Source organism: Lissotriton helveticus, chromosome 8, assembly GCF_964261635.1.
Source record: "Lissotriton helveticus chromosome 8, aLisHel1.1, whole genome shotgun sequence".
Lineage (NCBI taxonomy): Eukaryota > Metazoa > Chordata > Amphibia > Caudata > Salamandridae > Lissotriton > Lissotriton helveticus.
The window spans coordinates 323,548,205-323,568,991 of NC_136069.1; positions in this window are offsets into that span (position 1 = coordinate 323,548,205).

Genomic DNA, 20,787 nt, shown 5'->3' on the forward strand with positions numbered 1-20,787 from the left:
GTTGCTTTTGTCGAAAATCCGCACCACCAGTATATTTAATTGAGATTTAGTTTAAATTATGTTCCTTAAGTTGTGGGGTACCCTGCAAATTTATTTGCATTGAAACATCTTTCTTTTTGCCCATGTGACGCTACTTCAAAGCAATCAACTGAACATATCTTATTTTTCTGTCCGTTCTATGAGATCGAAAGGAAAACTTTTATTAGTCCTCTTCTAAGGAAATTCAGTTTGCTTAATCATAGGGTAGCACTTCGCGTTCTGCAACAAACTAGAAACACCATATGTATGCTTTGTGGTGGCTTCTTTTTTACAAGCAGCTATAAAAACTTGTGGGACTGTTATTTCTCCAATACTTTAACTTATATAGCAGAAAGATAAGTTGGAGATAAACTGATAAAGCTTTGTATTTGTAAATATGCATATGGGGCCTCTACCTAGTGGACATCTATGGATTTTGGAGTGTCCCCAGTTAAATAATGAAAGACCTTGTTGCAATTTTTAAGTGGAAATTAGAGTGGGTAGAACATTATAGAGAATACTCCTTTTTTCATCATTTATGAATCATTAGGTGGAGAATTTTTTTTACATAAGAGTGATAAAGTAATGTCCATATGATATCAGTAGATATGTTCATTCATATGACGATACGATGTGGCTGTAATTTTTACCCGATACCTGGTTAAGAGAAATAGAATATATAACACTCCCTCCTTAAGAAGTAAACTATTAATTACATCTAAGTTGTTAGAGGGGGAATGAATTGATGTAAGAATAGTCTGGTCACATTTTTAAGATATTATTCTTAATTTAGTGATGGAATAATTTTATGTTTCACTACTTTTATTCTAATTTATTGTATTATTCTCTGTACTTTTATGCATTTTTTAAATGCGAAATAAAGTTCAAATTTAATTGACAGGATTGTCAGGTCATCTACAATTATGGTTTTAAAAGTTGACCACAGGTACTTGAATTTGGGCAGTAAAGAGGAAAGGTGTTGATTCTTTGGTGGAATTGTAAAAGATAGTTCAATTGCCTTGATTTTGTAAGTGGAGAAAGAGGAGAATTGTTCACATTGTTCTCTTGAACTGTCTGCTATAACACTTGCTGGTGGATTTTTTTCCGATTTAGAATAGTTTGTTGGGTCGACTCTTTGCTTGTTCCATTTCCATTTTTATTCACACAGATTGATACTCAAAGATTACGTTTTTGCATTTGCTTCTAGTCAGCCTTGCTTGATGGGTTGTCACACTTTGGGTTTATTGCTGCTAATATACCAACACAGCAATCCAAACCCTCCTGCAAGTGCGGTATTGTTGTGGAGTTTCACAAGTTTAGAATGTGGTATGTGTTACCTGAAGTGTCGACACACTGCACACACATACACACATCTGTTACACACATCTGTATAATATGGGCCTATATTGCCTTTGAAGGGTTCAAGTGACATTTACAAACCATTAGAGTGAAAGAGTTTGTAACATTTTACTCGTGTATTGTTTATATTACATGTTTTAATAATTGATTTTTAGTAATCTCTAGAATGATCTGGAGCACCTACCTGTAATCTATTTAGCATTCATTGTTTCCCTGAGACTGCAGATATGTCTGACAATGTTTTATGGAATGTGTGTTTTTATTGGGGATTATGAGTTAATATTTAGAATGTGTTTATGCCACAATGTGAATTGTTAAAGACCAATTTCGGAATTCAAAGCACATTGTAAGGAAAATAAAAACTTAGATTCAAAATGTGCCTTTTTGCATTACATTGATACCAAGAGTAGTTTCAATAAGACATACATAAGGAAAAAGAATAAAGTGCAGTGCAGGACACTGTAACTTTATACCTACAGGGTTCTGCATTTCCAATGTTTATTTTAAAACACTAGGTAGGATTCATTAGTAGATACTTACAAGAAGGCTAGGCCTGAAAGGATGAACTTGTGTTGATTAATGTTCTAAGAGTAGCACTGTCATTATGAAAATGTTTTCTTTTTTACCAGCACTGAAGGAAAGTTGCTAAATAGCCTACAAATGCCTTTGAGAAATACAGTTTACAGTTTACTGTTAGACCTTTTTTTCTGTGAAATACAACCAACATCCTTTAAAATCACTGACAAACATTCAAAAAGATGTAACCATGTTATATAAATATATCTCTGTATATATATACATAAGCTACCAAGAACCCAAACGTACAAGGAGCACCCGGACCTCAGCTGCAAGCAAGGAGCCTTAATAGGTAAGCACGCCTCCAACACAACGATTCCTTTCACTGTTCAAAATGCCCTGGATGCCTGGCGCGTTTCGAAGTGTTCTCACATCTCTTCAGAGGCTTCGGCAGTTTTAAAAGTGCGCTTGAGGCACCACCCCCTTAATTGCATAGATGCACGCCCTGGATGGGACTTATGGGACTTGTAGTGCCTCACGTCTCGCAAATGTTCAGCTATATAGAAGACATATAGAATGTACACATTGGCAGGATGGAGATCAAATGATTGTTATGGACATAACAAGCTTATACACATGCATTGCACATCAAGACGACATGAAGGCAGTCCGATACTTCCTACAAAGTAGGCCAGTAAAATTTGTGAATCACAATACCATGGTATTGGAATTTCTGGAATTCTGTTTAAATTACAAAAAATTTCTGTACCATGGTCAGCATTACCGACAGGTTTCAGGGACAGCGATGGGCACCTGCTTCGCACCCAGCTACGCAAATATATTTGTTGCAGGTGTGAGGAGCAGGTGGCCTTGGCTGTGAAGAATAACATCTGGACTAGAAATATAGTTGCCTGGTACAGATATATCGACGACCTCTTTATTATATGGAAAGGGTCCACTGAAACAGCTAGGGAGTATATTTCAAGGTTGAACACCAATGATGTAAACTTGAAATTCAGTGCAGACATAAGCTCTTCATCAGTGTACTTTCTAGATCTGGAAGTGTGTGTGTTAGACGGAGAACTGAATACAAAACTGTATTGGAAGCCCACTGCGGGTAATTCAGTATTACATGCTCAGAGCAGTCATCCCCCTAGGCTAATAAAGAGCATTCCATAATGGGAGCTCTTACGTATTAAACATAATGACACAAGGGAAAGTGACCTCAAGATTCATGCGGCTGAATGTATTGACAGATTCAGAGTACGGGGGTATGGAGAACAAGTACTCCAGAGTGCACTGAGGAAAGTGAATGTAATCCCGAGAAAGCAACTGCTAGGTGAAAAGACTAAGAAGGTGGTAGACGGAAGTACATTTCGGATGCTTACTACCTTTTTGGAAGAGGCAGGAGACCTGAGAATGATTCTTAGAAAGAATTGGAACCTTCTGAAGTTAGATCCTGTTATAGGGATGGATATCCCGAGTCTACCGCTACTCACCTTCAGAAAAGCTAGATCATTGAGAGACTCCCTCACGAGTAGTTACCAGAATAATGAAGTGCCTAACCTGTTGGCTAACAGGTTGCAGGGCTTTTATCCCTGTGGCAAATGCAAAGCGTGCGCAGGAAGTAAAAGGGTCTTATCCTATAAGGTTCCAGGTTTGGAAAAGCTGGTCAAAATCAGGAAATTTTTTACTTGTAGCACACCATATACTGTATACTGTCTTGTCTGCCCCTTGTGGTCTCCAGTATATTGGGAGTACCATTCATCAAATGAAGATGAGGGTTCTTGAACACACTAGGGCTATAAAAAACTGTGACATGACGTATCCGGTAGCCCGGCACTTTCAAACTAAACACAATAGTAATAGAGATCTTTTGACATTTTTTGCCCTGGACCATGTCCCTCTGCATCCAAGAGGAGGTGATAGGGTGATGACTCTGAGGAGATTGGAGTCTCGATACATTATCGATCTCCAAACTAGAGCCCCAGAGGGACTGAATACGAATGAGGAACTGGCAGTTCATCTAGGAAAGTAGTCAATCTAGATTATGCCACTGGTCATTAAAGTTTGCTAGCTAAAAGAATTGAGTTAGAATTGAGAGTTGTGTGCTTGATGGGTAAAAACGAAAATGAATGAGATTGTGCCCATACAGGGCATTAGGCGGTAATTGTGTTGTAAAAAGCATTGATTAAAATTATGCTATGATTTTCAATGAAATATGTGTAATTTACTTATTATCGGACACCATCTAAAGGGAAATATGGCCAAGTTTTTTTGTACGCATAGAGAAAATATTGCGTGTCTCTTGAATGTGTGGACCCATTCATGGGTTTTATTATAAAGTGTTCATTGGAAGAGAATGAAAAACAATGGAAATGTTGATGAAATCATGTTAAAAGTGAGCCAATTTTGCCTTTACACGCTTTAAGATGGCGCATGTTTTGGAAAAGAACAGTCCGCTTTTCTATGTCCATGTGTATGTCGGAAATGAAAATAAAAATGTCCGTTTCCGGCACACCAATTCACCATCGAAAAAGGCAACTGCCGAAAGGCGTCTGGTCACTGGGAGTCCTTTAATAAAAGATCTGGAGTCGCCCCTGAGAGTGCTTTCTCTTTCTTCGTCTAGAAGGCAAGTTTGGAGCGCTGATTGTAGCGGGGGAACAACCCGTGAGAGCACCCGTTCGCGAGTGCGTGAAGTAGGTGCAATCTGAAGGAGCTTTGATATATATATATATATATATATATATATATATATATATATATATATATATATATATATATATATATATATATTCACTGAAAAAACCATAGGTTATAGACCATATATAGTTAGGAATTAGCATTTACAAAACCTTGAAAATTCACTGAAAAAACCATAGGTTATAGACCATATATAGTTAGGAATTAGCATTTAAAAAACCTTATTTTACTCACACAAAACCATTGAAATTCCATATATAGTTAGTTGCACTAACTATATATCGCGCACCCGCAATCCACTGCTGATCATGTCACATATTACATCATTCATGACATGGTCAGTGACATCACTGATGACATCACTGATGACATCTCAAATGACATCACTGATGACATCACTGATGACGTCATCCAGTGACTGTATGTTTCTGTAAAGTTTAAATATGTTTTACATATTAAAGAATGAGTAGATGTATAAGTGTCTGGACGAAGGATTTAGTAGGTGCATGACTGAATGTATGAGTGAGTGATTAAATGTGTCTCACTGAGTGCATGGGTTAGTGACTAAACTGTCTTAATTTGTGCATCATTATGTCTGTTGTTCTGTAAACTGCTGCATGTGTTGATCATTAGCTATACGAGAGGCTATATGTGTTATTAATTGGTTGCCCAAGTATTTCTATGGCAGATTGAGTTTGTGTGGGCGTGGCTGGAAGGTGTGTGACTCTATGCATAGATGTGTGAGCAGTTTATTCACTAGGTGTATGAGTTCAAGAGTGCATGTGGAAACAGCTACATGGGCAGTTGACTGTGTGCATGAGTGTATTGATGAGTGAATGGATATCTCAATGCTACATGTCATAGTAAGTACATATGTAAAACACAGTACATGTGAGAGTTGGCATATATAAATAACTGTGCATGAGAGCCACTGAATGACTGAGTGGTTGTATCGATCATTGTGAACTTGTATCAGGGATTGTATAAGAGAGTAAATATGTGTTAGTATATGTTTCAATAAGTAAGGTGTGTTTAACTGTATAGTTGAAGAAATGGAGGTGAGATTGTTTCTTTGCATGACTGACTGGGTGTGTGAGTAACTCCATGGATGAGTGGCAGTGTGTGAGTGTCTGTATACACTGAGTGTATCTAAGGTTATATTAGAGTCTGAAGAGGTTTATCGTATTAGCACAAAAATGATGTCAAATGAGATGTCATCAGTGATGTCATCAGTGATGTCATTTGAGATGTCATCAGTGATGTCATCAGTGATGTCACTGACCATGTCATGAATGATGTAATATGTGACATGATCAGCAGTGGATTGCGGGTGCGCGATATATAGTTAGTGCAACTAACTATATATGGAATTTCAATGGTTTTGTGTGAGTAAAATAAGGGTTTTTAAATGCTAATTCCTAACTATATATGGTCTATAACCTATGGTTTTTTCAGTGAATTTTCAAGGTTTTGTAAATGCTAATTCCTAACTATATATGGTCTATAACCTATGGTTTTTTCAGTGAATTTCAATGGTTTTTTAATAGCAAATATCATAAGCTGTCGAATGTCAAGTACGTGGTAAGTGAAAACATTTTCGTGTTTATGCACACTGATCTGCTTTGAATGGTGCCCCCCCCCTCATTTCTATTAGGAGTACTCTCTCTTTGCAGATAGTGAAAGGTAGTTAACGCAGGCCTTTGCCCCCGTTGTAATCCGTCGTGCCTGCTTCTCTCTCCATTTGATTGATTGTTATCCAAGTATTTACTGTTTTAGAATTAGTTCTCTTTGGTTCATTCTCTATTTACAAACAAACACAGAGTCGCAATACTCTGTTTAGTCTTTGCAGATAACGAAAAATCGTGTAAAAAAAAAGAAAAGGAATCGAGCAAAATCAGTAGGCCACTAATGGGATCTCTTTTTGACCTCGCTAAAATAGAAACATTAGGAACAACCCCTTATGACAAATACGAAACTAGTGAGATGAACTAAACTCCACACCATGATGGCTGCAATACAGCTCGGCTCCGCCACCCACCCCGCCCAAAATAACGATAAAGAGCGGCTGCCATGATTGGTTGCGGAATGGCCACGACGGAGCTACGAAATGGTGGTGCTCTCATGCTAACCCCAGCTTCAGTCTGAAACATCCAGAAACACTGTAGACTACCAATTCGATCAGTTCCGGTAGCGCCCCAATGTAACCCGGTAGAGAAGAACTAGCCCTCCCCTCTTTGACTGATGGTTCTTGTTGCCTGTCCCTTCTGTTGTCATTTAACAGAACTATTTAGCCTGCTGAAAGGGGTTGTGTTTCGACCGCTGGTTGGTGGAGACATTTTGACTGTATTCTGGACCTGCGTTGTCGCGTAATGCGTCATATGACGCGCCGCGTTAGCGCATCCGGAAGTCATCCGGGGCGCGCAGCGCGTAACGTAAGCATAACAAGTCATGTGACTTGTTAATAAAACTTTTCATTGGTTCATTTTACTTTTCTTATTCTAATGATGAAAGCCTTGGTCATATCACCTAAAAATTACGCTTTTAATTACTTCCGAACATTATTTTTTCTTAAATATATGTTATAATGTTCCAGGCTAATGTACTTTCCCGGAAATTTTACAACTGTCCTGCAAGTAAAATATATTCTTTTTTCGAGAAAAAGAGCGTTTCTTCGTCCCATGACGGAGCCGTTGAGCAAAAGAGGGTCGACCTGCTGTCTTAGTCGCCGATACGCCTGAATATGAGATTCTTATCGATCACTTTATGTTGCAGGAATAGAAAACACAACAGCCCTTGACCATTTATCTTTACTGCGTTCCTTCGTATTATACCTTTTACCCTTCATGTAATTGGTCTGCTTTATTTCACTTGCCTTTTAATGATTCTAAAACAGTGACTATTATTAAAAACTTTACCAATGTATATACTACTACCATGTTTTCTTTTAAAAACCTTTATTGTGAAAATTTCATTATACAAATACGAGCCTATAACCACGTGGGCCTGCCACGGAGCAAACTGTAATCGTATATGATGAATAGACATTTACACTGTAGAGGAACGTAACGGGCGGGCCATTAGGTTGCAAGAACTAAGGTGTCTAACAGTTACGGAATCGGTGGACGTACATTTTATAATTAAAATACGACAGGGCCAGTTACAATAAAATTATCTAGATATACATTTGCGGGCAAGTACCATGGGTGACGTTAATTCGAATTTTCAACAGTACAGTAATCAATAACACATCAGAACTTAATATCAATAGGGATGTCGAAATATTCAATCAATTCTCGTCCCCGCCCGCCATGTGCTTCAAAACTGCATACGTATCTCGTGATTTCAAGGTTCTGCAACCAGTACACAACAAGGAGTTACGAGTCCCATTTATTCCGGCGCCATTTTGGGCGAGGACGGGCAGGTCCAGGATATAGTCAAAATGTCTCTACCAACCATCGACTATGATGATGTTCATATGCTGTATTTATTAGAGTAACACTCATCTGTCCACATGAAATTAATTTACCACAATCTAAACATGTCATTTTAATCTTTCCAAAGTTCTTCTAAATATTTGGGACCGTTTCCCTTGCCTCTGAAGCTCTCAGTGCCACTTCTTTGATGAATGTACTAGCAGGTCAGGGGTTCTCCTCCAAATCTCTCTTTTATGCAGCACTATAATTAATTGGTGCCACCTCTCCATATGACGATGCATGGTATAGTTACCACAACTATATTTTTTTTCGGTTCCTCTGGAGAGTTCATCGTGGCAGATGAAGCGTGTAACGTACCGGGCATTTACCTTTTTTTGCATGTACAGGAAAGGAAAAAAAAATCGAGCGTCCGAGTTCTAAGGTGTCCCAGGGGCCATTTTAGTGGACCAGGCCCAAATCCAAAGAACAGGCCGCCATTTTGAGAGTCCTCTTGCAGCCGCGTGTCGCTGTAGCATCAAGAGCAGCCGAAACTCAGCTGAATGGCAACTGAAACGGTAAATGGGCGCCCCACTACATTTCAGCATTGTAGGATGACCACACCAGTACAGCAACTTGCTAGACATCACCTCGGTGCCATCCGGATCTCGGCGCCCCACTGCAGATGAAGTGCCTCTCAACTATGAAACCACCACGGTGACATCCGGATCTTGGCGCGTTGTGCTGCCTTCGGCCTATTCGCACATCGGTCCGCTACTGACGCCATCTCACAGGCTAATGGGGTGACCCACGCCGAGTTTCAGCATTGTAGGATGACCACACCAACTTGCTAGACATCACCTCGGTGCCATCCGAATCTTGGCATCTCAACGCCTAGTGGTATCTTCCATACAGAAAATATTGTTACGCTGCCTTTGGCCCCATTCGCACATCAGTCCGCAACTTAGACATCACCTCGGTGCCATCCGGATCTTGGCATCTCAGCGCCTTGTGGTGTCAGTCAGAAAATATTGTTGCGCTGCCTTTGGCCCCATTCGCACATCAGTCCGCTACTGACACCATCTCACAGGCCAATAGGGCGCCCCACGCCGACTTTTACCATTGTACGATGGCCACACCAGTGGCACAACTTGCTAGACATCACCTCGGTGCCATCCGAATCTTGGCATCTCAACGCCTAGTGGTATCTTCCATACAGAAAATCTTGTTACGCTACCTTTGGCCCCATTCGCACATCGGTCCGCAACTTAGACATCACCTCGGTGCCATCCGGATCTTGGCATCTCAGCGCCTTGTGGTGTCTTCTACTCCGAAAATATTGTAGAAAATATTGTTGCGCTGCCTTTGGCCCCATTCACACATCAGACCGCTACTGACACCATCTCACAGGCCAACAGGGCGCCCCACGCCGACTTTTACCATTGTACGATGGCCACACCAGTGCCACAACTTGCTAGACACCACCTCGGTGCCATCCGGATCTTGGCATCTCAGCGCCTTGTAGTGTCTTCAAATCAGAAAATATTGTTGCGCTGCCTTTGGCCCCATTCGCACATCGGTCCGCTACTGACGCCATCTCACAGGCCAACGGGGCGCCCCACGCCGACTTTCAACATTGTAGGATGGCCACAGAAGTGCGACAACTTACTAGACACCACCTCGGTGCCATCCGGATCTTGGCGCGTTGTGCTGCCTTCGGCCTATTCGCACATCGGTCCGCTACTGACGCAAACTCACAGGCCAACGGGGCGCCCCACGCCGACTTTCAGCATTGTAGGATGGCCACACCAGTGCGGCAACTTGCTACACACCACCTCGGTGCCATCCGGATCTTGGCATCTCAGCGCCTAGTGGTGTCTTCTATTCCGAAAATATTGTTGCGCTGCCTTCGGCCCCATTCACACATCGGTCCGCTACTGACGCCATCTCACAGTCCACCGGGGCGCCCTACGCCGACTTTCAGCATTGTAGGATGGCCACACCAGTGCGGCAACTTACTAGACACCACCTCGGTGCCATCCGGATCTTGGCGCGTTGTGCTGCCTTCGGCCTATTCGCACATCGGTCCGCTACTGACGCAAACTCACAGGCCAACGGGGCGCCCCACGCCGACTTTCAGCATTGTTGGATGGCCACACCAGTGCGGCAACTTACTAGACACCACCTCGGTGCCATCCGGATCTTGGCGCGTTGTGCTGCCTTCGGCCTATTCGCACATCGGTCCGCTACTGACGCAAACTCACAGGCCAACGGGGCGCCCCACGCCGACTTTCAGCATTGTAGGATGGCCACACCAGTGCTGCAACTTGCTGGACACCACCTCGGTGCCATCCGGATCTTGGCGCGTTGTGTTGCCTTCGGCCTATTCGCACATCGGTCCGCTACTGACGCCGCCTCACGTGCCAACGTATTGTCTCCGCATTTTACACCCTATGCCGCATAACAGGTCATGTGACTTGTTTATAAAACTTTTCATTGGTTCATTTTACTTTTGGTTTCCTAATGATGGAAGGCTTGATCATGTGACCTAAAAACAACACTTTTCATTGGATGAAAACTTTTTTTTTTTCCCAAACGATGAAAGCCCCACCTTGTTTCTGGATGTTTCAGACTGAAGCTGGCGTCAGCATGAGAGCACCACCATCTCGTAGCTCAGTCGTGGTCATTCCGCGAGCAATCATGGCAGCCGCTCCCCACCAGAAGCCTGCAGGAGTCCGAGCCCCCAAAACTTTTGATGAATTCTCAAGGCGGAGGGGACGCTTTCGAGGATGGGGTCCAAGACCTAGCAGACAAGCGTCCGATTTCCAAGGTGTCCCAGGGCCATTTCAGTGGACCAGGCCCAAAAAGGAAACAGCCTGCCGCCATTTTGAGAGTCCTGTGACAGCCGCCTATCGCTGCACCGCAAGACTGGGCGCAACTCAGCTGAATTGCGGCTTTTGACACAGTGGACCAAAAACGGACGGAATGGCAACTGAAACGGTAAAGGGGCGCCCCACTACAACAGATGACACTCCACCTGGAGAGGCCCGTTCACGCCGCCTCCCCCGGAGCGCCCCACGCCGTTATTCGGAGCAGCATTGTACGATACCAAAACCAGTGCGGCAACTTACTGGACATCACCTTGGTGCCATCGTTCTGCTGCCTTGGAACTATTCGCGCAACAGTTTGCTACTGATGACCCACCCCCCGCGACGCCCCATGCCGTTATTTGCTGGGTGGCAACTTACTAGACATCACTTTCGTGTCATCTAGATTTCAGCGCGTTCTGCTGCCTTGGAACTATTCGCACAACAGTTTGCTACTGATGACCCACCCCCCGCGACGCCCCACGCCGGAAATCTGGACGTTGTGCTGCGTTGGGACTATTCGCACAGCCGACCGCTACTTCGTTGTTTTTCCCTAAAAATGTTTATATGTTATTACTATTTTTGTTTTATTGTATATATTTATAAATTATTAAAGTTTTATAATCTTACTACTTTGTCGGAGTGCTATATATTTTTAATGTGACACATAATTGTAAAAACTTTGATGTACAAAGAGTCATCCCTGGAATCTTCCGCTTCAGGCTCGGTCCCCTCCCCAATCACAATACAGGATGGTTTTCAGATAATAGGAACGCTTCTGCTGTGACGAATCTCATCGAGTGTGGGCCTTGATCTACTATAACTCCTTTGAAGAGGGGTGATTCTTTACAGCTGGGGCCATAAACTACATCTGCAGGGCTAGCTGATAGCCTAGGACCGGCCTGGACAATCGGACACAGAGGAAGAGGAGTGTCAGAGGGTGCGGTAGTGAATAGGGCGAAAGGGAGGTGTCGGGCGGGCACAGGGTGTGATTCTCAGGGAAGAGCAGCGCAGATGGGGGGAGGTTTATTACCCATGCATAAGACAGAAAGCGGGGGTGACCCCTGCCTGGGGGAGATGCTTGCGAGGGTGGGGAGCCATGCTAAGGATCGACAGCGTGCAGAGAGTGGGTCTGGTCAAGGCATCTAAAATGGCTGCCGTGCACGACAAAAGTGTGGCATTTGAAAAAAGACAAGATGGCGCAGACAATGTTTTTCAACACTTCCTGATTTCCTTCGAATCGAACGTTAACAGACGTTGGGGCATATTACCAAAGTTAAGCGATATTTATCCCTAACGATGCTTAGCAACGATTTTTTTACCGTCAGAAATTATCGCAGATAAACCTTGCTATTATCAAGGTTTATCGGAAATACGATAAAAAACGACCGCAATGTATTAATATCGCTGAAAACTCAGCGATATTCATGCATTACCGAGCTAATGCTCTTAGCCATGTTATCCACCTCCCATTGGATAACATGGCTAAGAACTGCTCAGGGCAGGTGGTAGCTTTTGGAGATATTCGCGCTTATCTCGAATATTTCCAAAAGTTGATAATAGGAGATAGCGATGTTAGCGACTGTTTCCAGTCGCTAACATCTTGGCATGCCCACTTTGCATGTCATTAGTGATAAATATCACTCACATGCAAAGTGGGGCCCAAGATGGTCGCTATCTTCTACTAGCCGTCGCTAACTGGTGTTAGCAACAGCTAGGTAATACACATATAATTTTATCTCCGCGAAGCGGAGCGCTGTTACAGATATATATCTTGTTTCTGAACGTTAATTTCTCAAAATGCACTGAAGCACATATATTGAGACCTAGCAAAGGCACATCGGGCTACCAGTCCCTACAATTTTGCCAAGTTTCGTGCAAATCCATTCAGCTGTTCCATCCTACCGAGAGACAAGATGGCGGCCACTACGGACTGTTTGGAATGTTTACAGACACCGGAGAGCCAATCAGCTTCGCTTCGCAAAGCTCCGTAACGCGAAAAGTACGCGAAGCGGTGCGCTGTTACAGATATATATCTTTTTTTGAACGTTAATTTCTCAAAATCCACTGGAGCACATATATTGAGATCTAGCAAAGGCACATCGGGCTACCAGTCCCTACAATTTTGCCAACTTTCGTGCAAATCCATTCAGCTGTTCGATTATTATTATTTTTATTTTTTTTTGTCCCGCGGGGCCCTTTTAAAACCTCCACATCAAACCTAGGGGGTGAGCGACAATGTACTATGCCCCCTTATGGTCATTTGCCCCTTCGCTTTGGCCTCCTCTTGTCTCTCGATCCTACCGAGAGACAAGATGGCGGCCGCTACGGACTGTTTGGAATGTTGACAGACGCCGGAGAACCAATCAGCTTCGCTTCACAAAGCTCCGTTGCGCGACAAGTACGCGTCCTGGGCCGCTGCCCGGTCCGCTGTTACAGATATATATCTTTTTTTAAACGTTAATTTCTCAAAATCCACTGGAGCACATATATTGAGACCTACAAAAGGCACATCGGGCTACCAGTCCCTACAATTTTGCCAAGTTTCGTGCAAATCCATTCAGCCGTTCGGGCTAAAAGTGAGGCCAACCGCCCTATGGAAATTAACATGGGAAAAACGCGTTTTGGGACCCCCCTTTTTTCTCGGCCCCCCCTTGACGAACCCCCCCAAAATTATTAGGGGCTGCTCAGAAACAAAATGTGCCATTTTCCTGAAAATTTCAGCCAATTCCGTCCACAAACGCCAAAGTTATTAGACATAGAATTTTCAAAAATCCCATAGGGAAAAAATCCTAACTATATATACCTACTGGCGACCGCCAGTAGGTAATATATATATTCACTGAAAAAACCATAGGTTTCACACCAGTTATAGTTAGGAATTAGCATTTAAAAAACCTATTAAATTCACTGAAAAACCCATAGGTTTTACACCAGTTATAGTTAGGTGGAAATTTTACTGGCATAAAACCATTGAAATTCCCACGTTATAGTTAGTTGGACTCACTATAACTTGCGCGTGCAATGTACTGCTGATGACGTCACATATTACACCACTCATGACATGGTCAGTGACATCACTCATGACATCACTGATGACACCATCCAGTGAATGTGTGTCTTTCTGAAAAATAAATATGTGTTATATATGTATATGTAAAAGTTGATGGAAGACTAAATGTTTAAATAAGTGTTTACATGGATTTAAAAAAATAATAATTTTATTGGTTAACTGGTTTATTAAGTGTATCTTAGTGAATACATATATTAGTGAGTAATGTTTAAATATTTAAATATATGTATTAGTGTTTTACTTTGTGTATAAGTGGCTGCATGGGTTGGTGAGTAGCTACATGTGTATGTATATGGGTTATTAGATGTTTTTTTTAATATCAGTATGAGTGTCTGTATGGTTTGGTGGTAGATGCATGAATCACTGACTCTCTGCTTGTATCTGTTTTGAAGACAGCATATGTGCAGGACTGTATGGGTGAATGAGTGTGTATATGTGTGTGTTAGTGAGTAAATGACTGTCTCACTAGTATCTTTATCAGTAACTACGTATGTTTTTATCTAGTATATGTGAATATTGATGTATATAAGTGAGTATATGTGAGAGTAAGAGATTGTAAGAGTTCCTGTTTAAATAAGTATGTGTTTCTATAAGTGATTGTTTAAGAGAGTACATATGTGTAAGTTTCCTTAGAAGTAAAGTGGTAGTGTGTGTATAGCTGTATATGCAAATAAATGGATGTTCAATAGTTTATTTGCATGTGTGAGTATGTGTGAGAGTATCTTTTGGGTGACTGTCGGTGTGTAACAGGATGTATAGGTGTATCACTACATATGATGAGTGAGTATATGTATGAGTGACTATATAGAACTGTTGGTCAATGAGTGGATGTGTATATAGATGGTGGAATTATTGAATTGGTTGTTGTAACTGGTATGGGTATCTCCATTTTTTTGAAAATTTTAGTTTCTATTTTTGAATATGTGTTTCAAGGGTTACATTACAGTGAAAGGAGGTCTGTCACTCTGTCACAAGGATGGTGTCATCAGTGATGTCATGAGTGATGTCACTGACCATGTCATGAGTGATGTAATATGTGACGTCATCAGCAGTGCATTGCACGCGCAAGTTATAGTGAGTCCAACTAACTATAACGTGGGAATTTCAATGGTTTAATGCCAGTAAAATTTCCAACTAACTATAACTGGTGTAAAACCTATGTTTTTTTCTGTGAATTTAATAGGTTTTTTAAATGCTAATTCCTAACTATAACTGGTGTGAAACCCATGGTATTTTCAGTGAATTTCAATGTTTTTTTAATAGCAAATCTCTATATGTATGAAAAGTAATATTTTTATAACGAATGTTATATTGTATAATTATGTAATAGTATTTTTTTATTTTTATTTTTTATTTTTTTGCCCCGGAGCGCACCCGGGGCGCGTGCCGATGCGCTCACCGGTAAGCGCAGTGCTTCGGCGCGCCCCGGGGCGCGTACCGGTGAGCGTCCCGTTAGCGCTATTCTCGCGAACGAAAACAACATCGTGACGTATCGCGTAGCCGCGTGATGCGTCATATGACGCACTGCGTAAGCGCACCCGTGCGCATACGATCGCGCAACGTAAGCGCCGCCGGGCGCGCCCCAGGGCGCGCACCGGGGCGCGTAGCGTAAGCGCGACGGGTCATGTGACCTGAAAATAACACTTTTGATTGGTTCAGAACACTTTTGGTTTCCAAATGATGACAAAGCCCAGGTCATGTGACCTGAAAATAACACTTTTGATTGGTTCACAACAGTTTTGTTTTCCAAATGATGAAAGACCCCACCTTTTTTCCTCATTCTCACTTTGTTGTTTGAGTGAAGAAGACCTGCATTCATTCTGTGAGAAATGGCTTCACTAGTAGCAGCTGCAGGTGCATCTGCACCACCACCACCTCCACCACCACCACAAGGACCACCACAAGACTATATTGGTGGTCAAAAAGAAGAGGGGGACGAAGAGGAGGAGGTGCATATGGACTTTCTGCCTGAGGACAATCCCCCATACAGACCCAAGGAACATTTTATTTGGAACTTTTTCAAGATCCCAAGGGGTGCAAAAAAAGTGAATGCAGCTAAGGTGACTTGCCTAATCTGTGGCGTAGAACTGTCAAGAGGGAACCCAAAGAAGAAGTACTCTTTTGGGAACCACACTATGATTCGACATATGCAGAGGAAGCACCCGAACAATTATTCGGCAGCAGAGGTCAGGGAACTGAGCAAGAACCCTCCCCATCCTTCTTCTTCAAGCGCCTCCAATCAACCCACTCCTTCGGGTGCAGAGGCTAGGGAGATGGTCCCTAATGTACAAACCAAGTTTGCAAAATTTAAATTTGTTTGCATATATTGCAACAAAACAATTTCATGTGGTGAGCAAAGCATCACTTTACTCAATCGAGCTGCAGACAACCATCAGTGCAGCAAGCAACTTTAATTTTTTTCTATTTTTTTTTAATCCAGTTGAGCTGTTTGCAATTCCCTGTGTTTTGTTTGACCCCAGAAAAACTACAAAAAAATATAAAATTGTTCAGAAAAGCCAAAAAAAGTTAAAAATGTTCAAAAAAACATAAAAAAAATATAAAACAACCAAAAGAATAAAAAAACAGTTCTTTTCAGAACTACCTCCAATTTATATAAAAATGCTACATTTTTTAAAAAACTCTGTCTTTCTTTTTTTCTCCAGGGTACGCGTACCGGGGCGCGCACCCCCTCAAAAAAAGAAAAATGAGTGTGTGTGTGTGTGTGGTGTGTGTGTGTGGGGGGGTGGGGGTGGGGCGTGTGTGTGTGGGGGGTATGTGTGTGGGGTGTGTGTGTGTGTGTAGGATGTGTGGGTGTGTGTGTGTAGGGTGTGTGTGGGGGTGTGTGTGTGAGGAGTGTGTGTGTGGCTGTGTGTGTGTGTGTGAGGTGTGTGTGTGGTGTGTGTGTCTGTGTGTGTGTGTGTGGGGTGTGTGTCAGTGGTGTATGTGTGGGTGTGTAAGGTGTGTGTGTGGGTGTGTGGGGTATTTGGGTGTGGGTGGAGGTGTGGGTGTGTGAGGTATGTGTAGGGGGTGTGTGGGTGTGGGGGGTATGTGTGTGGTGTGTGTGTGTGTGTGTGTGGGATGTGTGGGTGTGTGTGTGTGAGTAGTGTGTGTGGGTGTGTGTGTGTGGTGTGTGTGTGGTGTGTGTGTGGGGTGTGTGTCAGAGGTGTGTGTGTGGGGGGGTGAGGTGTGTGTGTAGGAGTGAAGTAAATGATTAAGGGAAAGAGAATGAGTGAGGGAGCAAAGGAAGGGAACAGAGGGTAAGGGAAGTAAAGAAGGGGGACTGAAAGAAGTTGAATGTGGGAGGGGAGTTAGGGAAAGGGGAGTAAACATGTAGGATAAGAATAAGTGAGGGAAGCAGAGTAAAGAAACAGGAGTGAGGTAGGGTGAGAAAATAGTAGTGAGGTTAAAGCAAAGGGTGATGACAAACTACATTTTTTAGTCACACTTGCCATATAATTAATGTAACTTTAATTACATTTTTTTTACTACACTTTGTATCTGTGAAAGAGAGAAGAAAAAATAAGTTATAATTAGTAAAATATGTATTTTAAAATAAAAGATACAAATGAAGAGGTTAAAAATCATAACAGTGTATTTAGAAATAAAGTAAGAGTGAAGGACTCGGAAAGGGAAATAAAGTAAGTTAGAAAAACAAAAAGAGGGAAAAAGAAATAGAAGGAGAGCAAATTACTAAGAGTAAGGCATATAGATTCACTGACAGAGAGGAAGAGAAGAAGAGAGAAATGAACTGAAGGTAAGAAAGATACTAAAAGAATGTGACTTAGCAAAACTAAATCAGGAAACAGGAGTAAGTAAAAAGATAATGACTGAGAGGGAAAGGAGTCTAATTAACGATGCATTTAGAAGAATGAGAAATGGAAGATAACTGAGAGTAAGTGAAGGAGAGTCATAGAGTGAAGGGATGAAGGGAGAGAGGATAATATAGAAGGATTAAGGGAAAAGGAGTGAGGAAGTTAGTAGACAGAGAGACTAAGAGAAGGACTGAGTGAAGTGGAGTACAATGAGTGAGGAAAGGAAATGAGTAAGGGAGCAAAAAAAGGAAAGAGGGGAGAAGAGGACTAAAACAGTGGTACTGAGAGAAAGTGATTCGGTGATGAAAGTAAACAGAAGGACACTGAAAGATAGGAAATGAGGGGTAGTAATGGAACCAGAGTAAAATAAATGGGATGAAGAACGATGAGAGAGGAGCAGTGAAGTTGTTGTAAGAGAAATGATAGAAGGTAGATAAACACAAGTGAACATAACACAAGGAGAGTGAGGGACTGATGACATAGAGGTAGTAAACGGAAAATAGAGAGAAGAGGTCAAAAAAAAGGAGCAAACAAAGATAAGCGAGGGAGAGTGGGTGAGTTATAGTGACAGAGTGCGACAATACTGGTGAGTGAGTAAAGAGGAATTACTAAAAGAGTAAAGGAGGAAAAGACGGAAAAGGGAAGTAAAGCAGAGAGACTGAAAGCTAAAAAGTGGTGCAAGGGAGAGAGGGGATGCAGACAGTTGAAATGGAAATGAGGGGTTGTGAAAGAAGTGCAGTAAACTAATGGGTGTCAAACAGAGTGAGAGAAAGGCAGTGTGAGTGAGTAAAGAGAGCTGAAAGAGAGAGGAAAAAGGAAAGTGAGTGTGAGACAATGGGAATACAATATAAATTACACAATACAAACTATAGAATAATTTATACAACATGTTAGATAGTTTATTTTTGCTGTTCTCAAAAAGATTGTGTTTAAAAAAAACATATAAACTTACAAATCACATATGTACACTAATCTTTGATTCACTTACTTTTCCTTTAGACCAAATAGTAGATCATGAAGGTCCTTTACGTTGGAAGGTACTCTGCTGTTCTCTAAAAATTCCATTTCATCGACTCTCTAGAAAAAAAGCTCCAAGAACATCTGAAATATGTTTCAATGTTTTCATATACTCCTTCTGTTCAGACATGACTCTTTGCTCATTCCTTCACCTTTCCTTAAGGCCAAATAGTGTCAGATGTATCAGTATATTTCCAAATTACTTAAAACACACTCTAAAATTACCGTTTTCCCGACGTTCTGAAAGAAAGGCTCAAACAACATTTTCACAATATTTAAATATTCATAATTCCATCTCTGGCTCTCTCATGTTGAACATTTCCTATAATACTGATATCACTTACTATGCGATCCACTTACCATACCTTTATGAGAACTATAATTTTTATATTATCTTCATCACTGTTACTCACAATATAATTTTAAACAGCAAACTAACTTTTATTAACTGCTCCCGTCTTCATAGGGCAATTACCTTTACTTAAATTTTGGTTCTAAAAACACTAGGTATGAATTTTTTAAGTCAAAAGGCAAACGTTGTTTGAAAGTCAAATGATTGTCATTACACATAGTCCAACCTTTTCGACTTTTTAAATAGCATGTGTAATGCCCTGATGTTGTTGAAGGACCGTCATGATAAATAATAGCTACAGTTGCAAAAGTTCTTCCTGATATTGATAACTGAGAAGCCACGAAATTTTTAATAGAAGTTGACAATTTACTTCCATCAGGTCTACATCGTTGGAACATTAAAATGACATATTTACCATAAGTTTGTAAAAATAATGTGGACAGCATTGCAGACTTACATTGGGTACACACCATATTGTGATCAGCTGCTTTAACTAGATTATTAAAAGACACTGATTTGCAGTCTGGTAAAGTCAAATATATAAATCTTTCAGTGTCTATTGTAGTACTACTTGATAAACTACAGTTGTCGCAGTCATGCTGCCATTGATAAGAAAGGCTGAAAAGATTTTTTATATCTACACCTTCATCTTCCAATACATCAAACATATACATTAAAAATTCCTGACAATCCTGCTGAATATCCTGTGAAAATTGATTTTGACCAGAACATATGTCTAGAAGATTTCGAATTTCTGAAACACTTTCTATTTTTGCTCTATCACTGCTACATTTCTCAAACACAGAATTCAATAAACAGCAGAATGTTTGATCCCGATTTTCAACAATCTGTTCTTGTAAATTTTGAAGAAAAAAAACCAACATTAACCACTACATTAGCATAGCAGTTGACACCAGAACTGTTTTCAAACTGAAATCCAACAACATCTTCAACAGAATCCTTTTTCCTTCTGCTCACAATTACAGTTTCATCTACTTTTTGTCTTTTTGCTACTACCTCACTGCAATTATTCTCATTTCTTCTTTTACGGCCTACCACACGTTTTTCAAACAGAGGATATTGAGGCAAATGTGGAGCATACTCTCTTCTTAACCTATTGTATTCTTTAACACAATCTAGATCTGCACAAATTTTTGTTTCATCACACTCAATCAAGTACAATCCTGATAAAGTTCTGACTCGTGATAATGCCACATATGCCATACCCTCTTTAAACACAGAACTTCCAATGTTCACCAAAGCACTATCTACACTTAAACCTTGAGATTTATGGATTGTCACCGCATATGCCAAACAAACAGGAAACTGTTTTCTGCGAACATATAAGTCTTTCACAAGCAAAAATCTAGCTGAACAACGACAAATTTGTTCTATTTCGTCAATGCCATCAAATTTAATTTTTAAAATTTCAATTCCATCTCTATTTTTGTAATTCACAAAATCAACAACATGACCCATTGCTCCATTTACCAGACCTCTTTCAACATTTAAATTCCTTCTCAAAATGATACGACAATTTAAACACACATTCAGAGTCTTTTCAAAACCAGCAGTTTTAGATATACTCTTCTCTAATGATTCCAATTTTGATTTCAAATTTTCAGACAAAATAATTGTTGCTTCCATATGCTCTATTTTA